The sequence below is a fragment of the Lynx canadensis genome, chromosome X, assembly GCF_007474595.2.
Source record: "Lynx canadensis isolate LIC74 chromosome X, mLynCan4.pri.v2, whole genome shotgun sequence".
Taxonomy (NCBI): Eukaryota; Metazoa; Chordata; class Mammalia; order Carnivora; family Felidae; genus Lynx; species Lynx canadensis.
In genome coordinates this window covers 34,834,718-34,859,836 of record NC_044321.2, presented here as the reverse complement: position 1 = coordinate 34,859,836, position 25,119 = coordinate 34,834,718, and the positions used below count along the sequence as shown (strand labels likewise).

The window sequence follows — 25,119 nt, the reverse complement described above, 5'->3', positions numbered from 1 at the left end:
AAGCAGAAGTGGGAGCTACTATTAATTATTTAACGCACTCTCTCTCCACCCCACCCCAGCTCTGCTCCGTGCCACAGCCCACCGCTGGGTGGTATTTCCGAGGCTGGCCAGGCCCTCTGCCGCTGGGCCGTGACCCTGGAAATCGGGTCAGACACTAGTCAAGGCGGCATATGCGTAGGGTGGGGGTGGGGGTGTGTGCTTTCTTTGCGCGCGGCTGCGAGCGTTTCCCCAGGGCCTCCGGCTAGTCTAAAAACTCACTTTGGAGGAGAGGAAGGAGCGTGAAGTGGCTCTTTCGATCTGAGACACCCCCTCCTGGAGAAATCACCCCCTCCCCCCAGCCCAGCGCGGAGTGAAATCTTAGAAGCTGCCGCTGCTGGGTTTGAACGGAATGCCGGAGTCGGTGGAAGCCGGAGCTGGTCCGCCCGAAGGTCAGCGAGTTGTTTTGAGTTCTCGTACCCGGAAGAGGGGGGCAGGGAGGAGAGGACGCCAGGGCCCGAGAGACCCCGCGTCAGAGCAGAAATTGTTTGTGCTCCGGAACAGGCAGCTCAGCGGAAGCCGCGACGGGGGCGGGTCACGTGCGGCGGTGGCGGCGCAGCTGGCGGGGGAGCCAGGCTGGGACAAGGGCCCGGCCGGGCGGGGGTGGCGGTTTTCGCAGCCGAGGGTAGAACCGGCGTGCTAGGGGCGCTGAGAGCGAGCGGCGCCCCGAGCCCGGGGCGAGGGAGGCGCGCGAGTTATGGGGGGGTGGCGGGGGTGCTGGTGTGGGAGCCAGGGTGCTCGGAGCTCCGCGTGGTGCGGCACAGGCGGGACGAGGAATTGCTGGGGGATGGGGTGGGGTGGGGTGGGGGTGCGGAAACGGGCCCCCGAGGCCGGAGTGGCGATGGCGGGACCGACGCGGAGACTGCGAGGCCGTCTGCACCCCGAGAATGGAGGCGCGGCTCCTCTCGTCGCCGGCCTTGTTTTCTTCTCGCACGCAAATCCCGGAACGACCGGAACCGCCATCCCCGCCTGCGTCCCAGGGGCGCCCCGTTCCGCGTGCAGGAGGCTGCATCCCGCAAGGCGACTCCGGGCGGGGATCGGCTGAGGCCGTGGCCGGGGAGGGCTGCCGAGGTGGCTCCGCGGAGGGTGGGAGCCGGAGCCGTGGTGCACACGACACGCACGCCTCCCCCTCCCCCGGAAGAGCCGGCGAGCGAAGGCGCGGGCCGTCTCTGGGGGCTCTCTGGGGACTCCCCGGGGGTGTGCGAGCCGTGCGGCGGCCGCAGAGCGGGAGAGGGTGCTGTAGAGAAACCATCGGCCCCACCTTGCAGACAAGAGTGGCCTCGTGGCCGGGGGTGAGGAGTCTCACGCTTCCCCCAAAGCGGCGCGCGCTACTCCAGCGTGGGAGGGAAAGGACACAAACTTGGCCACCCGCCAGAGCCCTTGAAGACGCCCGACTTTGGTGTCCTCCCCCACCCGGTGGCTTGAAATGTATTCCCCGCCGCCGTAGCCCACGAGGTTCAGGTCCGAGGCCTGGAGGAGTGGGGGAGTGTGGTCAGGCCCCGGACGGGAAGCCCACCTACGTTCCTCTCCGGCGCCACGCGAGGAAGGCGCGGAACAGTTGTCTCGCAAAGTTTCCCGCGTCCCCTCTCCCCACCCCACCCCCCAGTCGGGGAAGGGCGGCTTTTCCGGACGTGGGGGCGGGGGAATGGCCTCGGAACGGGGAGTGGCGCTAGCTCCTTTTCCCGAGACCCCGGCGCAGGAGAGGGGCGCGGGCCTCCAGCGTGTTCGCGTCCCCAGAGTGGTGGCGCTTGGCCCGCTGCGACGTCTGCTCGGGGTCGCGGGGCAGCGGGAGCTGGGCAGAGTCTGGGACGACGTGAGACGCCATTTGCATTCCCCCCTCCCTCCTGCAGGTTGGCGGGGGCGGGGGTGTCGCCCGCCGCGGAAGCGTATTCCTGGCAGTGACACTGATTAGATGCTGTGTCGGTACGTGCACAGAATCGGGGTGGGCCTTCACCTCTCCTGTGCGCATACACTTTCTGTTGGAAAAGTTGCAGTCCCCCCCCCCCCTCCTCCCCTGCTCTCGCCGCACAGCTGCTGTCTCCAGGGCGGAATTAGGCGAGCACGTTTGCTCAGCCCGAGGGAGAGAGGATCGCGCCGGCGCGGGGAGGCCGCCGGCCCCGGGCCGCGAAAATCCAGCCCTGGCTTTGCGTCGAGCTGCAGAGTGCGGCGCTTACGCGCGCCCGGCCAGCGGAGGCCTGGTTTCCATCTGCCCCTTTTGCCTCCGTGTTAAGTTCGCCGGGGAAAACCCAATGATCCGTGCAGAGCCCCTCGGAGGAGAACCCCCCCCCCCAGCCCGATTGTGACCGATGGAAAAAATGACAGTATAGGTCAGAGCCGGCTGCCCGCGAGTATTAATGCGGCCGCCTCCGCTCCCGGTGCTTGGGGAGGATGGGCGCCTCGCCAGGAAACCGCCGGAGGGGGAGCCACGAGGGCCGCCTGCCCCTTCCCGGGCTAGAAAACGTGGATTCTTAGAGAGACTAGACAAATGGGGTCAGACAGCTGCGGGAACTTAGCCTATCTAAATACAGGTCGTCCATGTATCTTTCAGGCAAGATCAGTTTTGTTTTTTTTTTTAACCGAGTACACGTTGAGTCAGTTATAAATACTACGAGAACTGGTTAATCAGTAGATGGGAATGAAAACCTCGCTTTCTGCCTGGTATTAAAACGTAGCGCAGGAGGCGCTGGGCTGAGGACGATGGCTCTTGGCACGGTTCGTGTGTGTCCTTAAGAAGGCGCGGTCCCCTTTGCACTCCACCTTGGAGGACTTTTAATATAACTCTAAAAGGGGCTTTATTTTAGTTGTTTCTATTTGGAGGTTGCTTACTCCTTGCAAACGCCTGTCTAGGATTGTTTGTACTTAGATTGCCCTGGGTTTGGGCTTTTAAAGCCCACGTTTTTCACTTGGCTTTTTCTTTTCCTGTGTACGTGCAGCTGGGTACGGGGAAGCTCCCCACCCCCGCCCCCCTCCAGCCAGACGTGTGCTGCACCACCTTCAGTCAGTCGCTTGCGCACCACGCGGCCTCGGAAGAGGGGAAATGTGAACTCTCCGGGTGGCGCTCGAGAACTGGAATTCTGACTTAGGGCTGCGGGTGTGTTCCGGGCAGCGGCTTGGGGGCCAGAGGCTGTAAAGGGGAAGCCCCGTAGGTGACCCTGAGGCTTCGGGAGCAGACCTGGAGTCAGCCGCGTCTTTGTCTTCCGCGGGGCTGGCAACCTGGCACGCAGTTCCGATAAGGATCAACCAAGAGCGAGAGCGCACCGCCAGCACATTTCAGTGATTAGGCGAATGCCTGCAGCCACGTTAGCGAAAGGCCATTTGCGTCGTCTTTGAAAAGGCAAAGGCTGTCCCACCTAATGAATTATGAGTGACCTGGGAGAGGCCAGACCCCGGAACGAGTGGCGCTGAGGCCTCCTCAGACCCTTCTCTGCCCCACCTCCTCCCCATCGCACAGGAGACCCCATTTCAGAGGAAATGGGAAGCTTCTTGAAGTTAGAAATCTGACCAAGTCTAATTACATAAATAGTGGCGCATGTATGTGTCCTTAAAATGAGGCCCACCGACAGCCCGGGAACTAGGCCTACCACATCCCAGCCCTGGACCAGTGTTAAGCTCCCGCTAAAGTACATCCCCAGAGGATGTGGCATTTGCCCAGCACCTCCAAGAACTGGTTTACAGGAGGTGGCTTTGAGCCATCAAAAAAGGGCGGCCTGGAAGAGTCTATTGGAGGTCCTCTCCCCCAGTGCTGTTTAACCACGGCCTCGGGGAGAGGGTGGTGGGTAATGGTGCCTGAGCCCTGGCAGAAGCTTCCCATTAATCCAGTCTAAATGAGCCCCATTAAAGCGCACGTCCGTTCCTCCCTACATCCCAACGGCACACGCAGGCCTTTAAGGGAAAGTGTAGTCGAGACCGTTTGAGCCCATTTTGCCTTCTGGCCCTTTTTGTGTGGGCAGCACTGCCCTTTGGTACCTGCCCAAACCCCTGACTCCATATAGGCCTTTGGGGTCTTTAACCTGGCTGTTTTTCTTACCCGCGCTCTATTCAAAGGTAAGAGAGTACCAAATCATAACAACGGACACATGTATGAGAGACCGCCTTCTAGGTGTTTTATGTATTAACTCATGTTATCCCCAAGACAACCCTATGAATTAGATGCTGTTATTGGCCTCCTTCTACAGAAGGAGGTCACTGAAGGCCAGAAGTGTTAAGCAGCTGGACCAAAGCAACGCTGTTTAGGATGGGGCAGGGATTGCCCTGAGGGAGGGAGAGCCGTGTTGGTCACCAGTGTTGTGTAGTGAAGGCGAGCCCTTTGGGGGATGTTTCCAAGTGGACTGCCTGAACCCCCTACCTTCCAAAGGAAGAAGTCATGGAGAGAAACAAGAAGGCCCAACATCTGGACCTTATTTTGCAAAAGAAAGTTTTGAGGCTTCATACAGAAGCACGTTATCGTGGCTCCGCATTGGAGAAGGGGTCAGAAAAGGCAGTGCAAAGGCCCCTCGCCCCACCTTGCCGCATAGCATCCGGTGGTCACGTCCACCGGATGTGACTGGGGGCTGGGGACAGCCGATTGCGGAGGAACTCCTTATCACCAAGTGTCAGTGGTCCCGGGAGGCGGAGCTAAACGGACGCTTGTGGGGGCGGCTGGGTCACACGGGTTCCTGGGCTGCGGGTGCATCCCTGGGCTCCTCCCGCAGAACTGGACTGATGTCGTAGCCTCCCCTCCTCTTGAGCCGCCAGTCCCGGGCACGGAGCTCCATGGCTGGGGGTTTGGAGAGGTCAGCTTGTCAGTCCCGGTGGGGATGGCTGGTTCTGGGTTGTTCACACTCACCCTGCCTCTCGTAAACTCTGGACCCCCTTTCCGGGCGAGAGCGCGCGCGCGCGCGCGTGCGCGGGATCCAAGCGCACAGCCGGCCCCCCAGGCCTCTGCCTTCCCTTCCTCCTCCCAGCTAGGGCGCGTCAGAAGCCCTTGGCGGTTGTGTGCTGCCCCGGGTGTGGAATCAGGGTGGAGGGGGGCCGAGCTGCCCTCCACTTCCCCAGCGTCAGTGTGCACGCTGCACGCCTGGGGCCCGAGGTGGTCAGGCCTGTGCATCTCCCCTCTACCCCACCCCCTCCCGGCAAGTGGCAGAGGCTGGCCTGGGACCTGTGCGCTGTTTCCTGATGGGTCGGGGCTCAAAGGGGAGGTCCAGGCAGTGGGGTGGGCGCATGGATGAGGATGGTGATAAATCTTCTCTCCGGCGAAGGCTGGCTCGGCCGGCCCCCGGCCACGGCTAGTAGGAGTGTACCCCGCAGGTCTCGCATCGGCCATTGGCCACAGCTTGACACCTTTGAGTGCCCGGGGCCGGAGTGGGGGGTGTGGGGGTTGGTTCGTGGTCTGATCCGGCGCTGGGCGATCAGCTCCCCACCTCCTCGAGCCTTTAATTTTAACACGCGGGGACTTACGACCCGCTGCCCTGGCCACTGAGGGGGCCCGCAGAGGGGCAGACCGGCCGCCCTGGCCGCCCTTGCGGGCGTTGAGAGCGGGCGAGAGCGGGCGTTGAGAGAGCCTGGGCCGGCCGCCGAGCCAAGGGAGGGAGCGCAGCAGCCCGCGCGCCTCGAGGCAGAACACACGCCTTTCCCGGAACCTTGAAACCCAGGGGAGCCGCTGCCATCTTCGCGTGACGAGCAGCGAGACGCCGGTGATTAAGTGTTTCTTTCCGGCTCCCTCCCCGGGTTGCGGCTCTGCTCCTTTCCACAGGGCTGGGAGAATAAAACCTGGGGAAAAAACACAACTGCGCTCTCCGCTCGCACTCCACGTCCCTGCTGATCTCCCAGGGTGCGTCTACCCGAGGCGCCTCGGGCTCCCTACACCTGGCCTCGCCAAGGATCGAGGTCCTGGGCCACATGCCTCAGTTTCCACCGGCCTCGGCCCAAGTCGGAGAGCTTAATGGGGAGGGGGCCCACATTACCAAAGTCACGCGACCCTCCCCCTCCGCGTCGCTCTCCTCCCATGGGGATTAAACCTTAACACAGGAATCCCCCACCTACACCAGGGACTAATCCTGCCGCCCCTCCTGGGATTAACTCGGCTCACAGGTCCATAAAACACTTCCGGCGCGGCCAGAGGGTCTGTCTGCAGAAACACTTTAAAATTGTCCTCCCGGGTCTGCAGTCGAAATTGACTCGGTGGAGGCAAGTGAGTAAACAGGAGGCTGTAAGAGCTGAGATCCCTGCAGTTTGCAGGCTGTGGAGGAGCTGCCCCAAATGTGGGCGGTGGGGGCTGCCTCACCCCCCCCCCCCACCGCCGAGGGTGGCCCAGGACCCCAGTAGATACATCTCACAAAAGGATGCAACGTTTACTAACTGACACTAATCTGGAGGAGGGTGGATGCCGGCAGGGGCAGGTGGGTGTCAACTGGGTTCTGGGTTCAGTGAGGACGACTAGATTCCTAAAATTTATGGGGAGGAGGGGCTCAGTGTCCTTGGCTGGAAAATGGGAACAATAACAGTTCCCCTGCCCTGCTCAGGTGGGCTTCTGAGGACCAAATTGTCACAGCACTTTGTGAAAGGGGCTTGACCCCTCCACTTCACGGGCGATCAATGTTCAGCCTCTCTTGCCCTAGAAAACACAGCGATTTTGACCATTAGAAAACAAAACAAAGTAAAATTCAGCCCTTCCTCAAATCCATGCAGGAATGTGCAAGATAAAGGGAACCCAAAGGCAACTTAAGGCGTTGAACCTCGTTTTCTTTTACGTCACTTCAACTTAAGCTTCTAAAGTGGTGGGAGAATCCTTTGGAATGTCCTAAGGAAAATCTCCGTCAAAAATTGAGGGGTTCAACGGAAAGAAAAGGGACCTTCAGATGAGCTCCAAGCGCACTGTAAGGAGAAGAAACCCGGATGAAGAATATAAATTCGAAGTAGCTTTCTAGCCACTTCAGTTAGTCCGGAGAGCAGATGCCATAGACAGCCACCCCACTCCCTCAGGACCCTGGAAGTAGGCCCTGACTCTGGCTGGGTCAGCTAAGTATGAGGTGACGTTGACGTTCAGGGTGGGGACAGTGAAGAAGGACAAGAACATGCTTAAAATGAACATCAGAAGACCTAGGCCTGCCCCCCCCCCACGTCCTGAAAGCCCAGAGCTGCTAAAACTGTGTATGGGAGGGGCTCCCCCTGACCTCCTTCCCCACAGATGGACTCACGCAGCGTGACCGGCCCCAGGTGGCGCCCAGGCACGCTGGGGACAGAGGCCCAGGCTGCGCATTCACCCAGCCTAGCAGATTGCAGGCGGGGGCCTCTGGCTGGACCGCCCACCGACCTTCGTCTCCACTCCGTGGCCCTGAGGCCTCGGGGCAGGGTCAGCTCGCCTCCACCCCACTGCCCCTTGTGCGGCGCCCTCCCCTCCCTGGCACCCAGCCCGGATCCCGAGGCCTCCTCCGCCCCGTAGTCCCCGCTCTTCCCCCTCGTGATTCATTTAGCAGCGGTGCAGAAAGCCTGTTTACCTCTGCAGCCCAGGGCGACTCGATCTGCCGTAAAAAGCCCTAACGCCAGCGCCGACCAGTAGGGGGGGATTGTCCTATAGATTATTTCTCCTCCTGTGTGTTTTTTTTTTTTTTTTTTTTTTTTTTTTTTTTTTTTTAATGAGAAGGCTCGGTTGGAGAGGGGGTGGGGTGGCGTGTTGCTGCTGTTTTTTAAAACACCGTATTTGAAAGAGAAACAAAAGCCGCACAAAAGCCGTTTAGGAGGTACCAAGGCTGTTTTTGCATATAAAAAGTGCAGCGAATACCAAGGGGCCCCCAGCAGTGATAAACTAAATGGTTGGCCGATTCCGACAATTAGCAGTTAATCTGTTATCTGCGATCTGCAAACAAGTTTTGAGGCTCGAAGGACACCGAATTCCTGTTCCAGTCCGCGGCACGGTTCGTCCTCGGATCTGGTGGGCACCTCCGATGCTCTCGGTTCCTCTGACTGTGAAGCCAGCTTCCGCAAACATATGTTTCTGGGGTTGGAGCACAGACTTGAGCCACAGAAAATTCATTTCGGCAGCCGAGGAGCCTCCGCCTGCATCTCCCCTCGGGCCTGAACTTGTCTGTTTGGTTACGATTTCTCCAGATCGGTTTTTACCTTCCCCCCCCCCCCAGTTTCGCAGACCTCCTAATTTTGCACGTAGTAGGCCTCCAGCGAATGTGGCATGCGTGCCAGCAACTAAAATGAGGCTCTCGGCCTGGAAGGCAGCGTGGTGCGCGGCCTCGCCTTCGGAACCCCATTACGGTGCCCAGAGCCCCCTGGTCGCCGCAGCCTGTGCGCAGCTTCGCCCTGCGCGGGCCGGGGCGGGCGGGGGAGGCCGGGAGGCACGAAGCGCCTGGAGCCTGCACGATGATAAATATTGCGCAGACAGCCCATAAATAATTTGCATTATGTTCAGCTGACAACGCAGGGCGATTAATTTTAATAGCTACATATTTGCCTGGGCTGCTGCTTTCGTAGGCCCGGTAATGAAAGGCGAGAGGCCGCCCTGGCTCCGTGCTCGCGGTCTCAGAAGGCAGCCGGGAGGTGCGGGAGGGCCCGACGCGGCGTCTCCTCCACGCAGTCCCCCGGGAAGCCCTAGCCCCAGGGCCCCCCCTCCCGCCCTCCACCCCGGGTAGGGATGGGGTGCGAGCGCCCGCCCGACCACCCTGGGACCCGAGCAACAGGAGCCACCATAATGACACTGCACATTTGCCTGTATGGGGAGAGCCACTTGTGGACCAGGAGACCCTCCCCGAGGCGATGCACCCCACCCGGACCAAGTCCGAACGAAGTGAACTCCGGAGGGGATTTCACGTGTTCCAATTTGGTGGCGGTGGGGGGTTGCTGGCGTTGGCCACCGCCAATTCGCCGGTGGGCCCCAGGGCGGCAGAGACTTTTCCGCCCTCCGGACCCGGACAAGGGACAGAACAAAGCCCGGCTGCCCACGCGTCCTCTCCGCGCGCGTCCTGAGTCCTGCCGTCCCGCGCCCCGCGGGAGGCCCCCCCCTAAAATGCTTCCCGAGCTCCTCGATTAAAAGGATCGCATACATAAAGGACGGAAGAAAGGGTTTGGTGGAGCTCTTAAAAAGAGGGGGCGGGGAGGGGAGCGCAGGGAGGAAGGACACAGCGCAGCGGCCGCCGCGGTCCCGTGGTGGCCGGGTGCGCGCGTGTGCGTGTCTGTGTGTGCGTTCCGATGACAAAGCCCCGCCGCCGCCAGCAAGCTCCTGGCTGCCTGAGCATTGGTGGGGGAGGGGAGGGGGAGGAGAAGAGCCAGCGCTCGCGTAGGTAGCGGGGAATCGAAGCTTCCCTAGAGAAAGAGTTCATTCATGAGCTGGAGGAGGCCTCCTGGCCGGGCCAGGTGGAGCCTCCTGAAGCCAACACCTGTGTATTTCCCCTTTTGGAAAGCGGGGGGGGGGGGGGGGGGGGGTGAGCGCATCGATCATTACCATATTTTAATTGCCTTTTGCAAAGGTCATCTCTAATTATGGGTTGCGAGGAGGGTTGGCCAGAGGTCTGTAGCCCTTTATTATCTGTGTGTGTGCGTGCGTGTGTGTATGTGTGTGTGTGTCGCCACTGAGACAATGCATCCAGCTCTTCTCGAAATGCCAATCCGAGGGTGTCCGTGCGCGCCTGCGAAGCGGTCACGACGTGCTGAATCCACGCAGACAGACCAGGCTGCGTGCACAATAAAAGCCGAGCAGGCGGCGAAGGGCCGTGCAGACCCACGGTTTTTCTTTTTAGAAACGGCGGTGCGAAGAGACTTGACAATAATAACACGCAGCAGGATTGAATCAGGGCGGGAATAAGAAAATGCATTTTCGTTTCGAGAACCGCGGACTGTGTTTAACCCATCCGATCCCCCAAGAGCTTTTTGTTCCCGCGTGGAGTCCCGCGCAGGGACAGGTGCTGGGCACTGAGCAGCTCGGGACTGCCTGATGACGTTCTGGGACAGCCACTTTGTTTTAATATTAATCTCTTTCTTTACTCCAGCATGTTGTCAGTTACAGTGCGGTGGAATCCTGAATGATGCCTGTTTGATGGGAAATGATAACCGGCCAGTTGAAAAGGAGAAAGAAAACGTTGAGGGTTTTGTTTTTTTTTTTAACTTTTAAAAGTCTGCGTTTCCTTAATTTTCGTCACTTGCGCAAACCCTTGAGGCAGAAGTCTATTTTAACTTCGTCAGAAGGAGAAGAGCAGTCCAGAAGGTTGTTGGGTGGTCAGGGGGTTCTTGGGAGGATATTTTAGAGATGAGGTGTTGGTGATCAGCAAAGAGCTATTTGTTGGTCAGGAGTGGGCAGCGGCCACTATGAACTTGACTTTCTCAAAGGATCCTGGCACCTCTGACCCACCATGCTGTTTTCTGGGGGGGAGTCCTGCCTGGCAGAGCCAGGGGCTGGGGTCAGGAGTCTTAGTAGAGAATTGGGGAGTTTCGTACTGGCTCTGCTTCCTGCCTTCTAACCCTCCCCACCCCCCCACCCCCTCCCCACACACACCTGGCCTCCTGGCCTCACCAGCAGCCAGCTCTGCCCGGAGGAAGGCAGAGCCAGATGACTGGTCCAACCCCCGAGAGACTGCCTGGCTTTCTCCTCCCCTGTAATCAAAACCAGATGCACTTAAGCGCCTTTCATCAGAGGAAGCCCAAAGCCCTTTAACAGGCTTCCATAAAAGCCTTACTAGGGCCTACCAGCCTGCTCAGTGTCTGGGCCCCTGTGCCCATTTTCCAGCTGAGGAAGTCTGGGACTGCAGTCAGGGTCTAGGAAGGGTACCAGGATTCCTGCCAGGTGTGTGGGTGCAGACTCCTTTGACGGGAGAAAACAGACATGGGAGGGAAGCCAGCAGCTAATGCCCTAGGAAGGACAAGAAGAGTGGCCTATCAGAAGGAACCAAAGGAGCTAAGAAAGTAGAGGTGGGCTGGAAAGGCAGTAATGATCAGGATATTCAGACGGACCCCATGGTACTTAGACCATCTCGCCTTCAGCCCCCTTATCCCACTGTGTTGCCGTGGTTCTGCCTCCCCCACTAGACTACAAACTCCCCAAGGGCAGAGACTCTTTTATTGATCTTTGCAAGCCCACCTCAGGGCCTGGCACAAAATACATGATCAAAATGTTTGGGACATTAAAAATATATAAATAAATTTAAGGGGCGCCCGGGTGGCTCCGTGGGTTGTGTCCAACTTCGGCTCAGGTCATGATCTCGTGGTCCGCGAGTGCGAGCCCCGCGTCAGGCTCTGTGCTGACAGCTCGGAGCCTGGAGCCTGCTTCAGATTCTGTCTCCCTCACTCTCTGCCTCTCCCCTGCTCTCTGTCTCTCTCTCTCAAAAATAAACATTTAAAAAATGTTTTTAAATGGGGCGCCTGGGAGGCTCAGTTGGTTAAGTGTCCAACTTCGGTTGAGGTCATGATCTCACGGTTCATGATTTCGAGCCCCGAGTCAGGCTCTGTGCGGACAGCTCGGAGCCTGGAGCCTGCTTCCGATTCTGTGTCTCCCTCTCTCTCTGCCCCTCCCCCACTTGTGCTCTGTCTCTCTCCATCTCTCAAAAAATATATAATAAAAAAACCCAACATTAAAAAAAAATGTTTGGGAGGTTGGGATGCCCGGCTGGCTCAGTCGGTAAAGCATGTGACCCTTGATCCTGAGTTCCAGCCCGTGTTGTTGGATGTAGAATTTACTTTAAAAAATGTTTGGGAGGGGCGCCTGGGTGGCTCAGTCGGTGAAGCGTCCGACTTCAACTCAGGTCACGATCTCGCGGTCCGTGAGTTCGAGCCCCGCGTCGGGCTCTGGGCTGATGGCTCAGAGCCTGGAGCCTGCTTCCGATTCTGTGTCTCCCTCTCTCTGCCCCTCCCCCGTTCATGCTCTGTCTCTCTCTGTCTCAAAAATAAATAAACGTTAAAAAAAAATAAGAAATGTTTGGGAGATCACAGGTGTGATGGAAACCTTTGGAGCAAGACACATGTGGGCTTACGATGGGACCCTCTGCCCCCCCCCCACGCACACACACACACAGTGCTTGTATAACCTATCTGAGCCTCAGTCTCCTTATCTGTGAAATCTGTTTGAGAATGCCTCCATCACAAGATTGGGGAAAGATTAGATGATATAATTGCATGGAAAACACCGGCAAGGTAATAAGATTTTAATAAATGTTGTGCCCTTGTTCTTGAAGGCGTGAGGGAGTTTGGGCTGGTATGATTTGAAGTGTAGGCACGAAGGTTGGTGCCAGGCCCTAGCCGGACACAGGTTTCGCTGGGCTGGGATTTGGGTCAGAAGACAGAATTGGTTCTAACAATGTGTGTGCCAGCGGCCCTGTGAATTGGAGCCAAGGACCCCACAGTCCAGCAGGGGCGGGCAGCCCCCGTGTGAGCGCTGGACTCGGGTTCTGGGGAAGGGGCAGGTCCCAGGCCCGTGGGCTTTCCTGAGCAGGGCTGACTTGTGACTGAGCCCTGGCTGTGCTCCGAGGGTCAGGCCTCCCCAAGATGAGTGAGCGGCTGATAATCCCAGTCGGTGCTGGCTTTCTGTGGTCGGGGGAACTGTCCCTTCCGCCTGACCTCTGCGCCTGTTCCCTGGTTGCTTTGCTTGTTGGGGGGAGGTGGGGGGGTGCCACCGGGAATCCCCATATTCCCCGCTGCAGTTCTCCGCTTTCTACATGGTCGCAACCCCTCCCCAGGACTCATCCTCTGAGCTCAGCACTTCCCCAGGAGGGCAGGCTATGAATTAGGGTCTGTGGGCCGCCCGCCGGGCAGCAGGGGCTAGTGAAGGAGGAGGTGCCCAGGGACAGGCCAAAGGGCACTGAATCCCTGGTGATTCTGTGGCCGTAACGGCCTAGCCAGTGGTGACAGAATGAGAGTTGGAGACAGAATGAAAGATGTGGAGTTGTGGGGGAAGAAACTGACGCTGACCTCCCTTCCATATTCCATCCCTCCCATCCCTGATGGGAGAACCTTTGAGAACAGGCGAGAAGAATGTGGGGAGAGAAGAGAATCGATGGGAGAGCAAAGCTAGCCGGGTGGAGGTGCTTGGTCCCTGTCTCCTGCCCGGTGAACTGACTCCCTTGTGCAGCCAGTGTAAGTCCGGCGGGGACAACGAGTAGGGTTCTTTCAGCCACGTCCTTCGGGAAGTGTGAGATCAGATCTGAGAAACAGATGGACCACTGTCCTATAGGGTTTCCATGAAGAACAAGAGGTTACTTAGGTCATAGAAGGTGGAGGATTTGGGTCATGATCAAAAATGTCCCGCCTTCTACGCTTCTATTTTTTTTTAATGTTTATTTATTTATTTTGAGAGAGAGAGAGAGGAGAGAGAAAGTGCAAGCAAGGGAGGGGCAGAGAGAGGGGGAGAGAGAGAGAGGGAGAGAGAATCCCAAGCAGGTTCTGCACAGCCAGGGCAGAGCCTGACTCAGGGCTCGAACTCACGAAGCGTGCGGTCATGACCTCCCCTCCACGCTTCCACGCCTAATCCAGCTCACCGTCTTCCATGGCTTTCACAACATGTTAATAAAACTGGTTTCCCCTACTTACTATCACAAAAATAAGGGTCATCGCCGTGTCAGCTGCAGGGGAGCTCACTCAGAAGCAACTGAATTCTGCTCGTGGATTCTGTGGGGTTCAGAATTGGGTGGAGAGGGGCGCCTGGGTGGCGCAGTCGGTTAAGCGTCCAACTTCAGCCAGGTCACGATCTCGCGGTCCGTGAGTTCGAGCCCCGCGTCAGGCTCGGGCTGATGGCTCAGAGCCTGGAGCCTGTTTCCGATTCTGTGTCTCCCTCTCTCTCTGCCCCTCCCCCGTTCATGCTCTGTCTCTCTGTGTCCCAAAAATAAATAAACGTTGAAAAAAAAAAAAAAAGAATTGGGTGGAGAGACTCCACAGCGGGGAGCTAGAATCGCCTGGAGGCAGCTGCCCCCCGCCCCCGCATGTCTGGCTGCTGGGTGGGACCTCAGCTGTGTCCCACAGCACAAACAGGGGGCTCTCCGTGTGGCCTGGGCTCCCACATAGCATGGCGGCTCATGAACTTGAGGTTACATAGCGGGCAGCTCAGGGCCCCAAGACCAAACCCCGCCAGCGAATGGGATGAAAACTGTATCACCTTTTCTGACCCATCCTCAGAAGTCACGTGGCATCATTTCACCTGTTATTTGACTGGTTACGGCAAGCCCCAAGCCCGTTCGTTCAGATTCAAGGGAAAAGGACTTAGACTCTACCTCTGTTGGGAGGAGTGTGAAAGAACTTATGGCCAGGTTGGGGCTGGGGGGCAGGGTGTGGAGCCATGCCAGGCTTAGCTCTAAACAGAATAGTCTATGTTATAATAGGAGCCGGTACTCTCAAGAGGCCGCGGACGTTATACAGGGGGTGGGGGAGGCAGTTAAAATTAGGCCAGGGTAAAAAAAAAATAGATCCATAAAGCAAATATGGGGTTTATGAAAAATAGACATTATCGAAGGACAGCTCTCTCTGTTGAGCTCGTCAAGGATGGGAAGGACCGAGGAAGAATTGTGTGTTGGGATCAGATGGGTTCTAGACCCTTCGGCATTGAAAGGGAAAGCGGGTAGGGGACAGGATTAGCAATCTGGCTGCCCCCAGCCTTTGCCCTCCATCTGTGGGGGGGATCTGTGCCGGCCCTTCATTGCTTCAGACAACATCATTTTTACCATTTGCTTACAAGTCCCCCCCACCCTTCTTTTTCCCCAACACACCGGTATCTTTATGTTGGTACAAAGCTGGAAATGTGGTCTATGCGCTTCCTAAAGTAGGTGCGGAAAAAATAATATATTAGTCTGATAATAAATTACTCTAATACTTAATGTGTGTCCCCTACCCTCAGGTGTGGTTTTAAATATCCAGCATGGAGAACACTGTGACTGAAAGGGGCTGCGTACATCTCTAGGGCCCCAGGTTCCCATTATCTTTGTCTCTAACCCCTGAATGGAGAGTTTGACTTCTAATTTCATGCTAGGGGTTTCACAGGCAACATAATTGTATTTGCCTCTGCCTTTGATCTGCTATTTGATCCGCTATTTCATTGTGGCTCAACTAGGAGACAGAGATAGAAACGCGGTGGAAAAACATGGTTTTGTTTTGCTTTGGAATTGGCAGTTATTATTTTCTCTGGCTGTCTTAACGTGCCACACCTTCCCTAAATCTGAAATCCAATCATTTTCCCGTTTTTGAAATCCAAAAGGCATGTGCACCCTCTGGCCTGCTTTCCTTTTTGCTCACGAAGACTTAATTTCAGGCCAGGCTTTGGGGCCGGAGGCTCACGGTTTAGATCCCAATGAAAAAAACGAAGTCCCCGGGTGAGTGGAGAAGTCCTGGGTGAACTTCGACCTACCTGCCCCTTTCCTGACCTCACCTCCACCGTCCAGGATGTTCCAGGATGTACCAGGATGTACCTGGCTTACTCCAGCCTCCCTTCAGGTGATTTCAGTCTGTGGGGCTGGCTACTTCTCTTTTGGAAACCAAAGAAACCCAGATGCAGCGGGAGCCTTGTAGGTCGGAACCAAGCAGCATTCAGGGAGGCCCCCGAAATAAGCTGGCTTCTCAGGCAGGGCCGCCGCATCCGTTTGTGAGGTTCGTGTATTGCACAAAGGTTCCCCGGCCAAGACAGGGAGTGAGGGCTGGAATTCAGGCCCAGGGCTCCTCACTCACTCCCGTTCTTACAGTCACCAACTGGGCCAGTGGCAGTCTTCCTCAGGGCAGAGGAGAAACAGATTCTCTCTCTGATCAAGAAGAAAAGGGATGGTGACAAAGGGCAGGACAGGGGTCAAAAGGGCATCTTGGGAGCAGAGCGGGACAGCCGAAGGCTGCAGACCAAGCCAGTGTTGACCCAGCAGGTTGGAGCACTAGGGCCCATTTACTCTTTGCTTTGTCACCTCTCATCTGCAGGGTCCAGTGTTCATAAATCACTGGGTCTCTCCTAGGTTTTGTTTGGAGATAAAGAAAGAAAAAAAAAAAAAAAGACAGGGGTGTCACTCTATCTATGTCTTGTTTAGCAGGCAAGGTGGGATTATTTTGGAGGGGGCGTGTTTTCTTTGGTTTTGAATGTGAAGACTTTAAGGGATGTTAACTGCAGGCCTTTATGTACTGGGTGTAGGCGTTTGAGTGTAAGACCCTAACAGGTGGTGCAATAGAATTTGACATCCTAACAAGTTACCTGTGAAAGGAAATTCACACTAATGTGTAATGGATGAGGATCATTTACATTTAAAAGTGGAAGAACGGATGCCTGGCTGGCTCAGTGGGTAGAGCATAGGACTCTTGATCTTGGGGTCATGAGTTGGAGCCTCCACATGGGGTGGAGAGATTATTTAAGAATAAGAAAAAATAAAAATATATAAAGTAAATGAAAGTGGAAGATCAGGGTGCCTGGCTGGCTGACTTAAGTGGAGCTTACAACTCTTGATTTCAGGGTCACGAGTTTGAGCCCCATGTTGCGCATAGAGCCTACTTAAAAAAAAAAAAAAGTGGAAGATCATCCCAATAAAGCAATTAAACAACTCCAGAGAGGGTTTTTTTTTTTTTTCTGGTGTCAGCAATAGGCTGGTAGGGAAAGCCTTTGGAAGCCTTCTAAATTAGCCCTGTAAAGTCTACTCCTGTTCATTTCCATCAATACTTGGAAAGGTATTTTCACAGGAAGGCCATAAATGGCGTCTCTCTTGACAAGGACAAATATAGAGGATTTGCTCTTCCTTTTTAACCAGGAATGTATAGTCTGGGAGCCCCCAAACCATTCACCTCCCTCCCCGTTTCCTTCCACACTTTGGGTAATTTGAATTGGGTGTGTTGAAGGAAGATAGTTTCAAAGGACATTGGTTACATCATTGTGACTGAGTCGTTCTCAGAGTTTTATGCTTCCAAGAATGTGTGTTTTTAAATTTTTTTTAATTGTAGTTTTTCACAAAGGAATATTTGCCCAATGAAGCCAAATAGTATATAAAGTCTTGGTACAAAACGTTCTGCAGACCCCTCCCTTGTTCTGCTTGTTTCTTCTGGTAGATACCACCATATTTCTAAAAAAAAAAATTTTAATGTTCATTTATTTTTGAGAGAGACAGAGTGTCAGCAGGGGAGGGGCAGACAGAGAAAGAGAGAGAGAGACACACAGAATCTGAAGCAGGCTCCAGGCTCTGAGCCATCAGCACAGAACCTTCAGCTCAGAGCCCGGTTATGGGCTAAAACTCACAAACCATTTAGATCATGACCTGAGCCAAAGTCGGACCCTTTACCGACTGAGCCCCCAGGCGCCCAGATACCACGATATTTCTTTTTTTTAAATTTTTTTTTTCAACGTTATTTATTTTGGGACAGAGAGAGACAGAGCATGAACGGGGGAGGGGCAGAGAGAGAGGGAGACACAGAATCGGAAACAGGCTCCAGGCTCTGAGCCATCAGCCCAGAGCCTGACGCGGGGCTCGAACTCACAGAGCGCGAGATCGTGACCTGGCTGAAGTCGGACGCTTAACCGACTGCGCCACCCAGGCGCCCCCCACGATATTTCTAATACACAGATGTGGCCTTCTCTTGAATAATCCATGGTAATTATCATCTGTCGACCTCCTAGTATGGTAGAAGAGGATTTTAATTTTTTTAAACGTTTATTTATTTTTGAGGAAGAGAAAAGAGAGAGCACAAGCAGGGGAGGGGCAGAGAGAGAGGGAGACAGGATCCGAAGGCGGCTCTGTGCTGACAGCAGAGAGCTTGATGCAGGGCTTGAACTCAAGAACCATGAGATCATTACCTGAGGAGTCAGGCACATTTTTTTTTTTAGAAGTCAGACACTTAACTGACTGAGCCACCCAGGTGTCCCATGATTTTAATTCTTTTAATGTTTGTTTATTTATTTATTTATTTATTTATTTATTTATTTATTTATTGGGGGGGGAGGGGCAGAGAGAGAGGGAGAAAAAGAATCCCAAGGAGGCTCCCGAGTTGTCAGTGCAGAGCCCGAGGCTGGGCTCAAACCCCCAAACCATGAGATCAGCCAAAGTCAGACACTTGACCGACAGAGCCACCCAGGTACCCCTGGTAGAGGAGGGTTTTAGTCCTCTGTATCATACTTTAGCTCTCCCACTCTTACGATAGAGCTATATCATAATTTCTTATTAAATTCATATGCAGTGTTTACTTTATGACCACATATATATTGTTTATTGCCCAGACAAATGAACTTCAGTGATTGCTTTTCCTTTCTTGTCCGCTTTTTTTTTTCCTGGGGTTAATAATTGCCTCACTTTTTAATTTGCTTAATTTTCTTCGACCTATGACTAATTTTCCCACACTCCCCAACTTCTGTACAAATCATCTTGGGACAGTTTTCTGCACGTTCACCTCCTGGAGACCATCTGCCCATAAATAGGGTGATCTTTTTTGTTCTGTGTGTTTTCTTTTAATTCCCATTATCTGTAAGCCTGAAACCTTTCTACAAGTTTCTAATCCTCCATTTAGTTTTATTTTTAAAACCTTTGGGTTTTGATAGAAAATTGCATCATCTCTACCACCCGGCTAATGTCAGGAGCTGATAAATGAATCCGAAGTTTCTGATTCTTGGTATTCTGCTTAGTTTAAATAAACTTTCACCATTTTTCCTAAACATCAACCTTTCAGAAGTGATGACTGTTATTCCCTGGAACCCTGGAACTATCCAGTGTTAGTAAATTTTTATCCTTTCCTCTCCTCCCCTCCCAGAACTGGATTCTGCATTTTTAGGAGTAAAAGTTATTTTTAAAATCATTAATTGGCCCTTCCCCAGGCCATTTACTGCAGGATTCATGCCCTTTGTTTACATTCATTTCACGTTGCCTTTTATTTGTGTTTAGTTAGTCATTTACAAGTCTGCCTTCCCACCTAGATTGTAAATCACTTGAGGGCCAGGGGATGCCTTTTTAAAAAATTCACTTTTGTACTTTTGCATTCCCCTAGGACCTAACACAGTGCCTTGCCCTTAGCAAGCCCTCCATAAACGCATGTCAAAAAAGTGGACAAATAGAGTGGCAGTCTTCTCCAATCAAGATCCCTTAAAGAGAGGTAACTTTCCAATCTTCTCTTGCCCCGAGAGCGACTGAGAAATCTCTTGAACGGTGGGGATCGCGCCGCAGGCCTCGCCCCCGCCCGGCCCCGCCCCGCCCGGGGAGCTGCCACCGCACGCTGCGGTCGGGGACAGCAGCCCAAGTTCGGCGGGAGAGGTGACAACGTGTTGACCGTTGCCGGAGTCCGGGAACCAGAGGTCGTTTCTCGGGATTAAAATCCGCTCGGGCGGCGCGGCGAGGGGCGACTCCAGACTGCGCCTTAAGCAGGGGCGGCCGCCCGGGGCCGGGGGTCGGCCGTGCCCCGCCGCGCGGAGGGGGCTCCGGAGGGAGCGGGCGCGGCGCCCCGCGCGCCACCCCCCACCACCCCCGGCTGCCCGGGAACGCCCGCGCGGCCGCCTCCGCCGGGCCTGCGGCTCTGCAGTCCCACCGCCGGGGGCAGCTGCCGCCCGCGCCGCCCGGGCTAAGATGGCGTCCTGCTGATCAGCCTCGCGGGCCGCCGGCGCCTGGGTGTTGGCGGGGAATGCGGGCGGCGCCCCCCACCCCACCACGGAGTTCGTGCGGGCGGCTGTGTCCCCCCCCCCCGGGGCGGGCGGGGGGGAGGCCGCTCCTCCGTGGCCCGCTGGGACCCCCCGAGGACCCGGTCCTGGCGACTTCCCCAGACAGGCACCCTGCCAGGCGCTCTACCTGGACGGGCCCTAAAGTGATATTTTGTCACCCACTCCCCCAGCTGCGGTTCCGAGGAGGTAGGGCTAGGCCCTGGCCGAAATAAGGACCGTGAGGATGGCTGTTGGAGTAGACGTGGTGGGCAGAGGACCGGCAGGTACCAGTAGGTGCAGGCCTCACCGTCCCCCCTGCCCCCGCCAGAAGACAGTCCCACCCACCCCCCCACCCCGCCACTCCTGCCTTGGCAGATCGTCCTGTAAGCCTTGGAACACCTTTGGGGCACGATGACGGAACGCCAGTGACCGCAGGTAGGGGCTCGTGCCCGGGGAAGACACAAGGCCCAGAGCTCTTGAAATCAGAATTCTCTTGGAAAATCTGGTACATCCGGTTATGAGATCCGTAATGGTACCTAGTAAAAGACTACAAAACGTGTACCGCGCATCACATGGGCTCTGACATCGGTATGCGCACAGCGTAGGCTGCCTTCTTCCTAGGACACTCCAAAACCTGAGGTCCAATTTACCAGAAATGGCATTGATGAATGCGGTGCATTCTGAGTGATCTCGCCTCGGGCTCAGGTTGGGAGGTCACAAGGGCTCCCCTAGGGAGCAGCCGATGCAGGTAGAATCACAAATGGTGGCAACAGAGATGTACCTGGAAAAGCTAGCCCTTGTCCTTTGTAAACTTCACGGCTGGCCCCTCCCACCGGTTCAAGGTTCCATCCAAAGTTTGCATGTTGCTTATCAGCTCAGCGTGAGAGGCTGAATGAGAACTTTTTTGGTTTTGTTTTGGTGAAATAAACTCGTTCTGCGTAACATTTGCACAGGCTTGTTATTCTTCTGGAGAACACTTCCTCCACCCGCCTCAGCAACAACCACACCAGCCTTTCCTTCCTTCTGCGGCCCCTCTTTTAATTACCTCTCTTGCCCCAGTTTAGGCAGCTCCCTGCGCTTTGTTCAAGTACAGCAATAAACCCAACACCGGACCTAGTCGTCCCTGGTCCTGACCTTCCCTCTAGCGGGCCTGGAGCCTGGAGGAGTGTCCCGACTCTCCCCAACCGATCGGGGCCAAGAACGCTGCATGTTGTGTTTATGTGCATTTTCTCCCCTCTGCACACTCGTTGGTACGTTTTAGACATGATGCTTTACCAAAAAATAAATCGTATACAAGACAAAATTCAAAGCGGCCCTTTGAAGCCAGGCCTCCAGGAACTGAGGGTCCATCCTGCCACCAAGCCAACCATCCGCTTTCTAAATTGTAGTCAGCACCAAAGGGTTACTGCTGACCATGTGCCCACCGAATTCCTCTAGTAACACCAGCACGGGTGGCCCCGGCGCACCCACCTCCGGCCCTGTCCAGCCCTGCGACCCTCTGGGAAGGCGCGATAACCATAAAAGGCACGACAGGCGGCCCACGGAGCAGGTTCGGTGAAGGCTCCCTGCAGACCGCCGCCTGGAGACGCAGGCCCCATCTGCAGTGCAGCTGAACGAGTTAAGCTGCCCCAAGCGGGAGCGGTCTGGGTGGGGCCTGGATGAGAAAGAACCAGCGGCGGCTGGGGGCAACCTCGGTCTCAGGATCCCCCAGTTACAGAACCTGGTGGATCTGACTCTCCGCTTTCCAAAAGCTGTGTGAGGCCCGGAAGACCCCCGTCAGGGGTTGGGAAGGGGCCTCGGAGCCAGGCCCCGTGTGAAACTGCGCTGGAGACCTTGGAGTTGCAGGGGGACTCCCCCTCAAGGTGCCCCCCCCCCGGGGCGGGTAAGGCGCTTCTGTGACGAGCTAGCAGGGAGGAGCTGCAGCACGCGACCCTCAAGCTCCTGAGGCCGAGAGGAGTCCACGATGCAGGCAGGCAAAGGAGGCGAGGCTCTTGGTGCAGAAAGGTTACTCGCCATCTCCGGGACAGCCAGCCCCCGCCGAGCCACCCCTGCCGTCTGCCCTCCGGCACCGGCCAGAACCTGGGCTGCGTGTGCCACCGCTCTAGGACCGCCAGGCTCAGCCCAACTCGACCCCGCCTCGGCCTCACAAAGGCCGCGTGCGGCTGCCAGACGAGGACCGGCCACGACTCTCAGATCTTTAATTACGCCCCTACCCTTCCCCCTACCCCATCGCCGGCTTCCAGCCCTTTAATCAATTTCACGATATTAAATATTAATTTCCCGCCAGCCAGGCTTTCTCAGAGGAGGGGGAAGGGACCGGCAGGGCAGCTCTGAGGGAGGGATGGCTTTGTAGGGTGTGACCCGGGTGGTAGGGCGCGGAGGACGCGCGGGCTCCTAAGTGACCTGCGCCAGGAACTCGGTCTGCGCTTTGCGGCTGGAGAACTTGGAGAGTAATGCAGACCTCCAAGAGGGGCAGCTAGGTGCGCAGGGAGTCCCAGTGCGCTGGGCGACAGCTTCCTGCTCCACACCCCCCGCCCCCAGCCCCAAGTCAGCCTCTCGCGGGCCCGCGGCGCGCAGCGATGATGGATCGCGCCTGGCGGGGGTGATTTGGTGTTGATCGCACATTATCACTGGCAGGTTGGACTGGTTGCTGATGGACGACTTCTAGCGGCGGCAGCAGCAGCGTCTTCAGACACCGTGCGGGGACTCGCTGGCTCTGCGAGGGTCTCTCTTTATCCCCCAACCACACCTCGCCCACTTGCCAGCGTCAGGAGGATCTGAGAGTCCGATAGGGGTCTTGCGCACCCAAGGCCGCTCGCCCCCGTCCGGGTCCTGGTGTGGGCCGCAGGCCGGACGAGGAGGGGAGCCAGGACGCCTCTCCCACTTCCTCCCATTCCTCCTTTCCTTGCCGCCTGCCCCCCCCCCACCATTATTTCCTGCTTCCCCATCGAAATCGGGAGGGCCTGGGTCACTCGCCCGGTGGTTTCCCCGCCGCGGGGGACGGGGGGGGGAGACGAGTTCCCCCGCCCTGCGGCCCCCGCCCCTCTCTCGGGGCTCGCAGCACCGCGGCGCTGCGGTGCGCCCCTCCTCGCCTCTTTTTCTAAAGTGCCTGCAGATACAAAAGCGGTTTCGTAATGCCTTCCGTCTGCGAGAGCCGGAGGACCTTGGCTGACCTTTCGGAAACTGATTGCAACTGCCTGTTAACAGCCCGTACTGACCGCACCGAGCAGAGCGGAGGACAATCATTTAAGTGACAGACGGCGAGGTGGCCTCGGCTCAGTCGAGCGGCCTGGTTAAGTCCGCCCCGCCCCTCCCCCCCCCCCGAGTCCCCCCGCCAGCCCCGGGCGCACTGCGGGCTGTGGCGGGCGTCCGGGCGGGCGGGGAGGGCGCGCCGCGCGCGCGCGTGAGTGTGTGTGTGTGTGTGTGTGTGTGTGTGTGTGTGCGCCCGCGATTACCGGTCGACGGGTTAACCCTTCGCCGAGCGGCCGGCCCCTTTGAGGCCGGACGCTGCCGGCTTAATCTGCCATCTGCAAAAGAGGAATAAAAGGGCCGCCTCCGCCGACTTTCCCTAATGGATAAACTGTCCCCCCTCAGCGCGACCGGGGCTGCGTCCCCGCTGCTGCCGGGGAAAGATCCCGACCCTCAGCTCTTCCGGCACGTCCCCGGGTCCCCTCCCTGCGCCCCCCTCCCTTCCCCGAACAGCAAGACGCCGACACAGGAACAGCACAGGGACTGCGCGAGGGGTCCAAAGGCTCCGAGAGACTCGCGGTGCAGTGGACGTGGGTGTTCCCGGTGTTTTCTGTTTTGGAAACTGGAGAAAGGTGTGGGGGGGGGGTAGGCCCGCACTAGGAAGACGAGGTGGGGGAGGGGAGGCTGGTGACAGGGCACCTCGGGCTGCGCTCGCTCCCTCTCTCGGGAGAGATCGCCAGCTGCTCTCCAACAGGCAGCGCCCTGAAATCTATTTAAAGAGAGGGAAAGGGGAGGAGAACAAAGGGGGAGGAGGGGGGCGGTGAGCGGAGCCTGGGCGAGAGCGAGCGAGCAGGGAGGATCCGCCGCTCCGCGGGCACATCAAGCGCTCACATCTGTACACTCCGCGATCGATGGGGAGAATGGATAATATTTGTCAGCTGCAGACCTTTCTCTTCCCGGTTCCCGGGGAGGGGAGGGGGCGCGGAGGGGGAGGGGCGGGCAGGCCAGGCGAGAGAGGCCGCCTCAAGGACAGCGCGCTTCCCCCTGCAGCCACACGGAAACCTAGAGCCATGAAAGCCCGGGGATTTTTCTCTTATTATCATTATTAATTATTTTTTATTATTCCACAGCAGCCAGCGAACGCTCAGCGGCGCCCCTCCCCCGCTCGCCCGCCGCCTCCCTTTGTTGATTCTCAGCTGCGAGCGCGGCGGGCCCGAGCTGCTGCCGCCGCCGCCGCCGCCGCCGCCGCCGCCGCCGCCGCCGAGCACGATCTGCTCTTGCGCCCTCGGTCGCAGCTGCGGCCCAGGAAGCCGGGGCTGCGTCCCCGCCCCCCACCCCCCACGGCGCGGCAGCCCCGGCACCCCCTCCCTGCCGCCCGCCACGAGGCCAGCCCAGCCTCTTCGCTGCTTTTCGCTGCGGCTCCGCGTCCCCAACGCCGAGCAGAGGCGCTGGTTGCTGCCGCCCCGAGCCTCCGGCTGCGCGGGGGCCTTCGCCACCCCTCACCCCCCGGCGGCTACACTCTGATGCCGCCGTCCCCACACATGGTCTTCATTTCGCACACTCGCGGCGTGCTTCCTCTCGGCTCCTCTCCTCGGGGCTTTTCGGAGCGAGGAGGGAGGTTTAGAGGAAGTTAGAAACCCAGCGAGCCCAGGGGAAAGGGGGAAAACCCTGGCTCTGTGTCTGAGCTTCCCAGGCGGAGGGGAGCGCCCCGCGGGGGGTGGGGCAGAGCCTGGGTGCCCTCCCGATCCTTAGATGCGGGAAGGTGAAGTGAGGGGTGGCGGCCGGAGGAGGACAGGGCGCTGGAGAGCGAGTGAGCTCCAGGTTTGCTTTGGCTCGTCCCCATGCCCGATCCTGCCGGCCAGGGCAGAACTGACCCGCCCCCTCGGAACGGCACAGCGGGCCTGGGAGCCGATCGGATTAGCGGTCATCAAATGAGACCAAAGACACCTCAGACTGTCCCCCACCTTCCGCGAGGGAGTTCCCTGGGCCTTTGCCCCCACCCTCCTCCAAGGTGTAAAGCCTATAGCTGACGCCCACAGGCCCGGGGTCCGGGCCCACTCGGGGAGGGGGGGCGCGGGTGTATGTGCAGAAAGTTCTAGTCGGGGTTTACTTGTGGCTTCGCGCCCTCCAACCCCACCCCCGCTGTCCTCCTGCGATTCCGGGCCAGCCTGCGGCGGCGTCCCCGACTGCTCCGCGGTCCTGGGCAGGGCAGGAAGCTGGCACGGCCGCCGGCTGGGCCGGCGCCACTTGGCCGGGCCGGCTGCTCGCTGGAACTCGCGCGGCACCTTCGCGCCGAGTCGGGTTCCCGGGTCTCCCGCCCAGTCACCCTGAGCGGCTCCCCCCGCCACCCCCCTCCCCGCTCT

At 57.4% G+C, this 25,119-nt stretch overlaps 1 long non-coding RNA gene across 1 annotated transcript; it reads left to right on the top strand.

Annotated features, from left to right (window-relative positions):
* Positions 1–213: 213 nt before the first annotated feature.
* LOC115507261 lies at positions 214–22,533 on the top strand. The gene is made up of 3 exons (XR_003966596.1): positions 214–428; positions 18,925–19,029; positions 22,205–22,533. It is a non-coding gene; the product is annotated as an uncharacterized LOC115507261 (long non-coding RNA).
* The last annotated feature ends 2,586 nt before the right edge of the window (positions 22,534–25,119 follow it).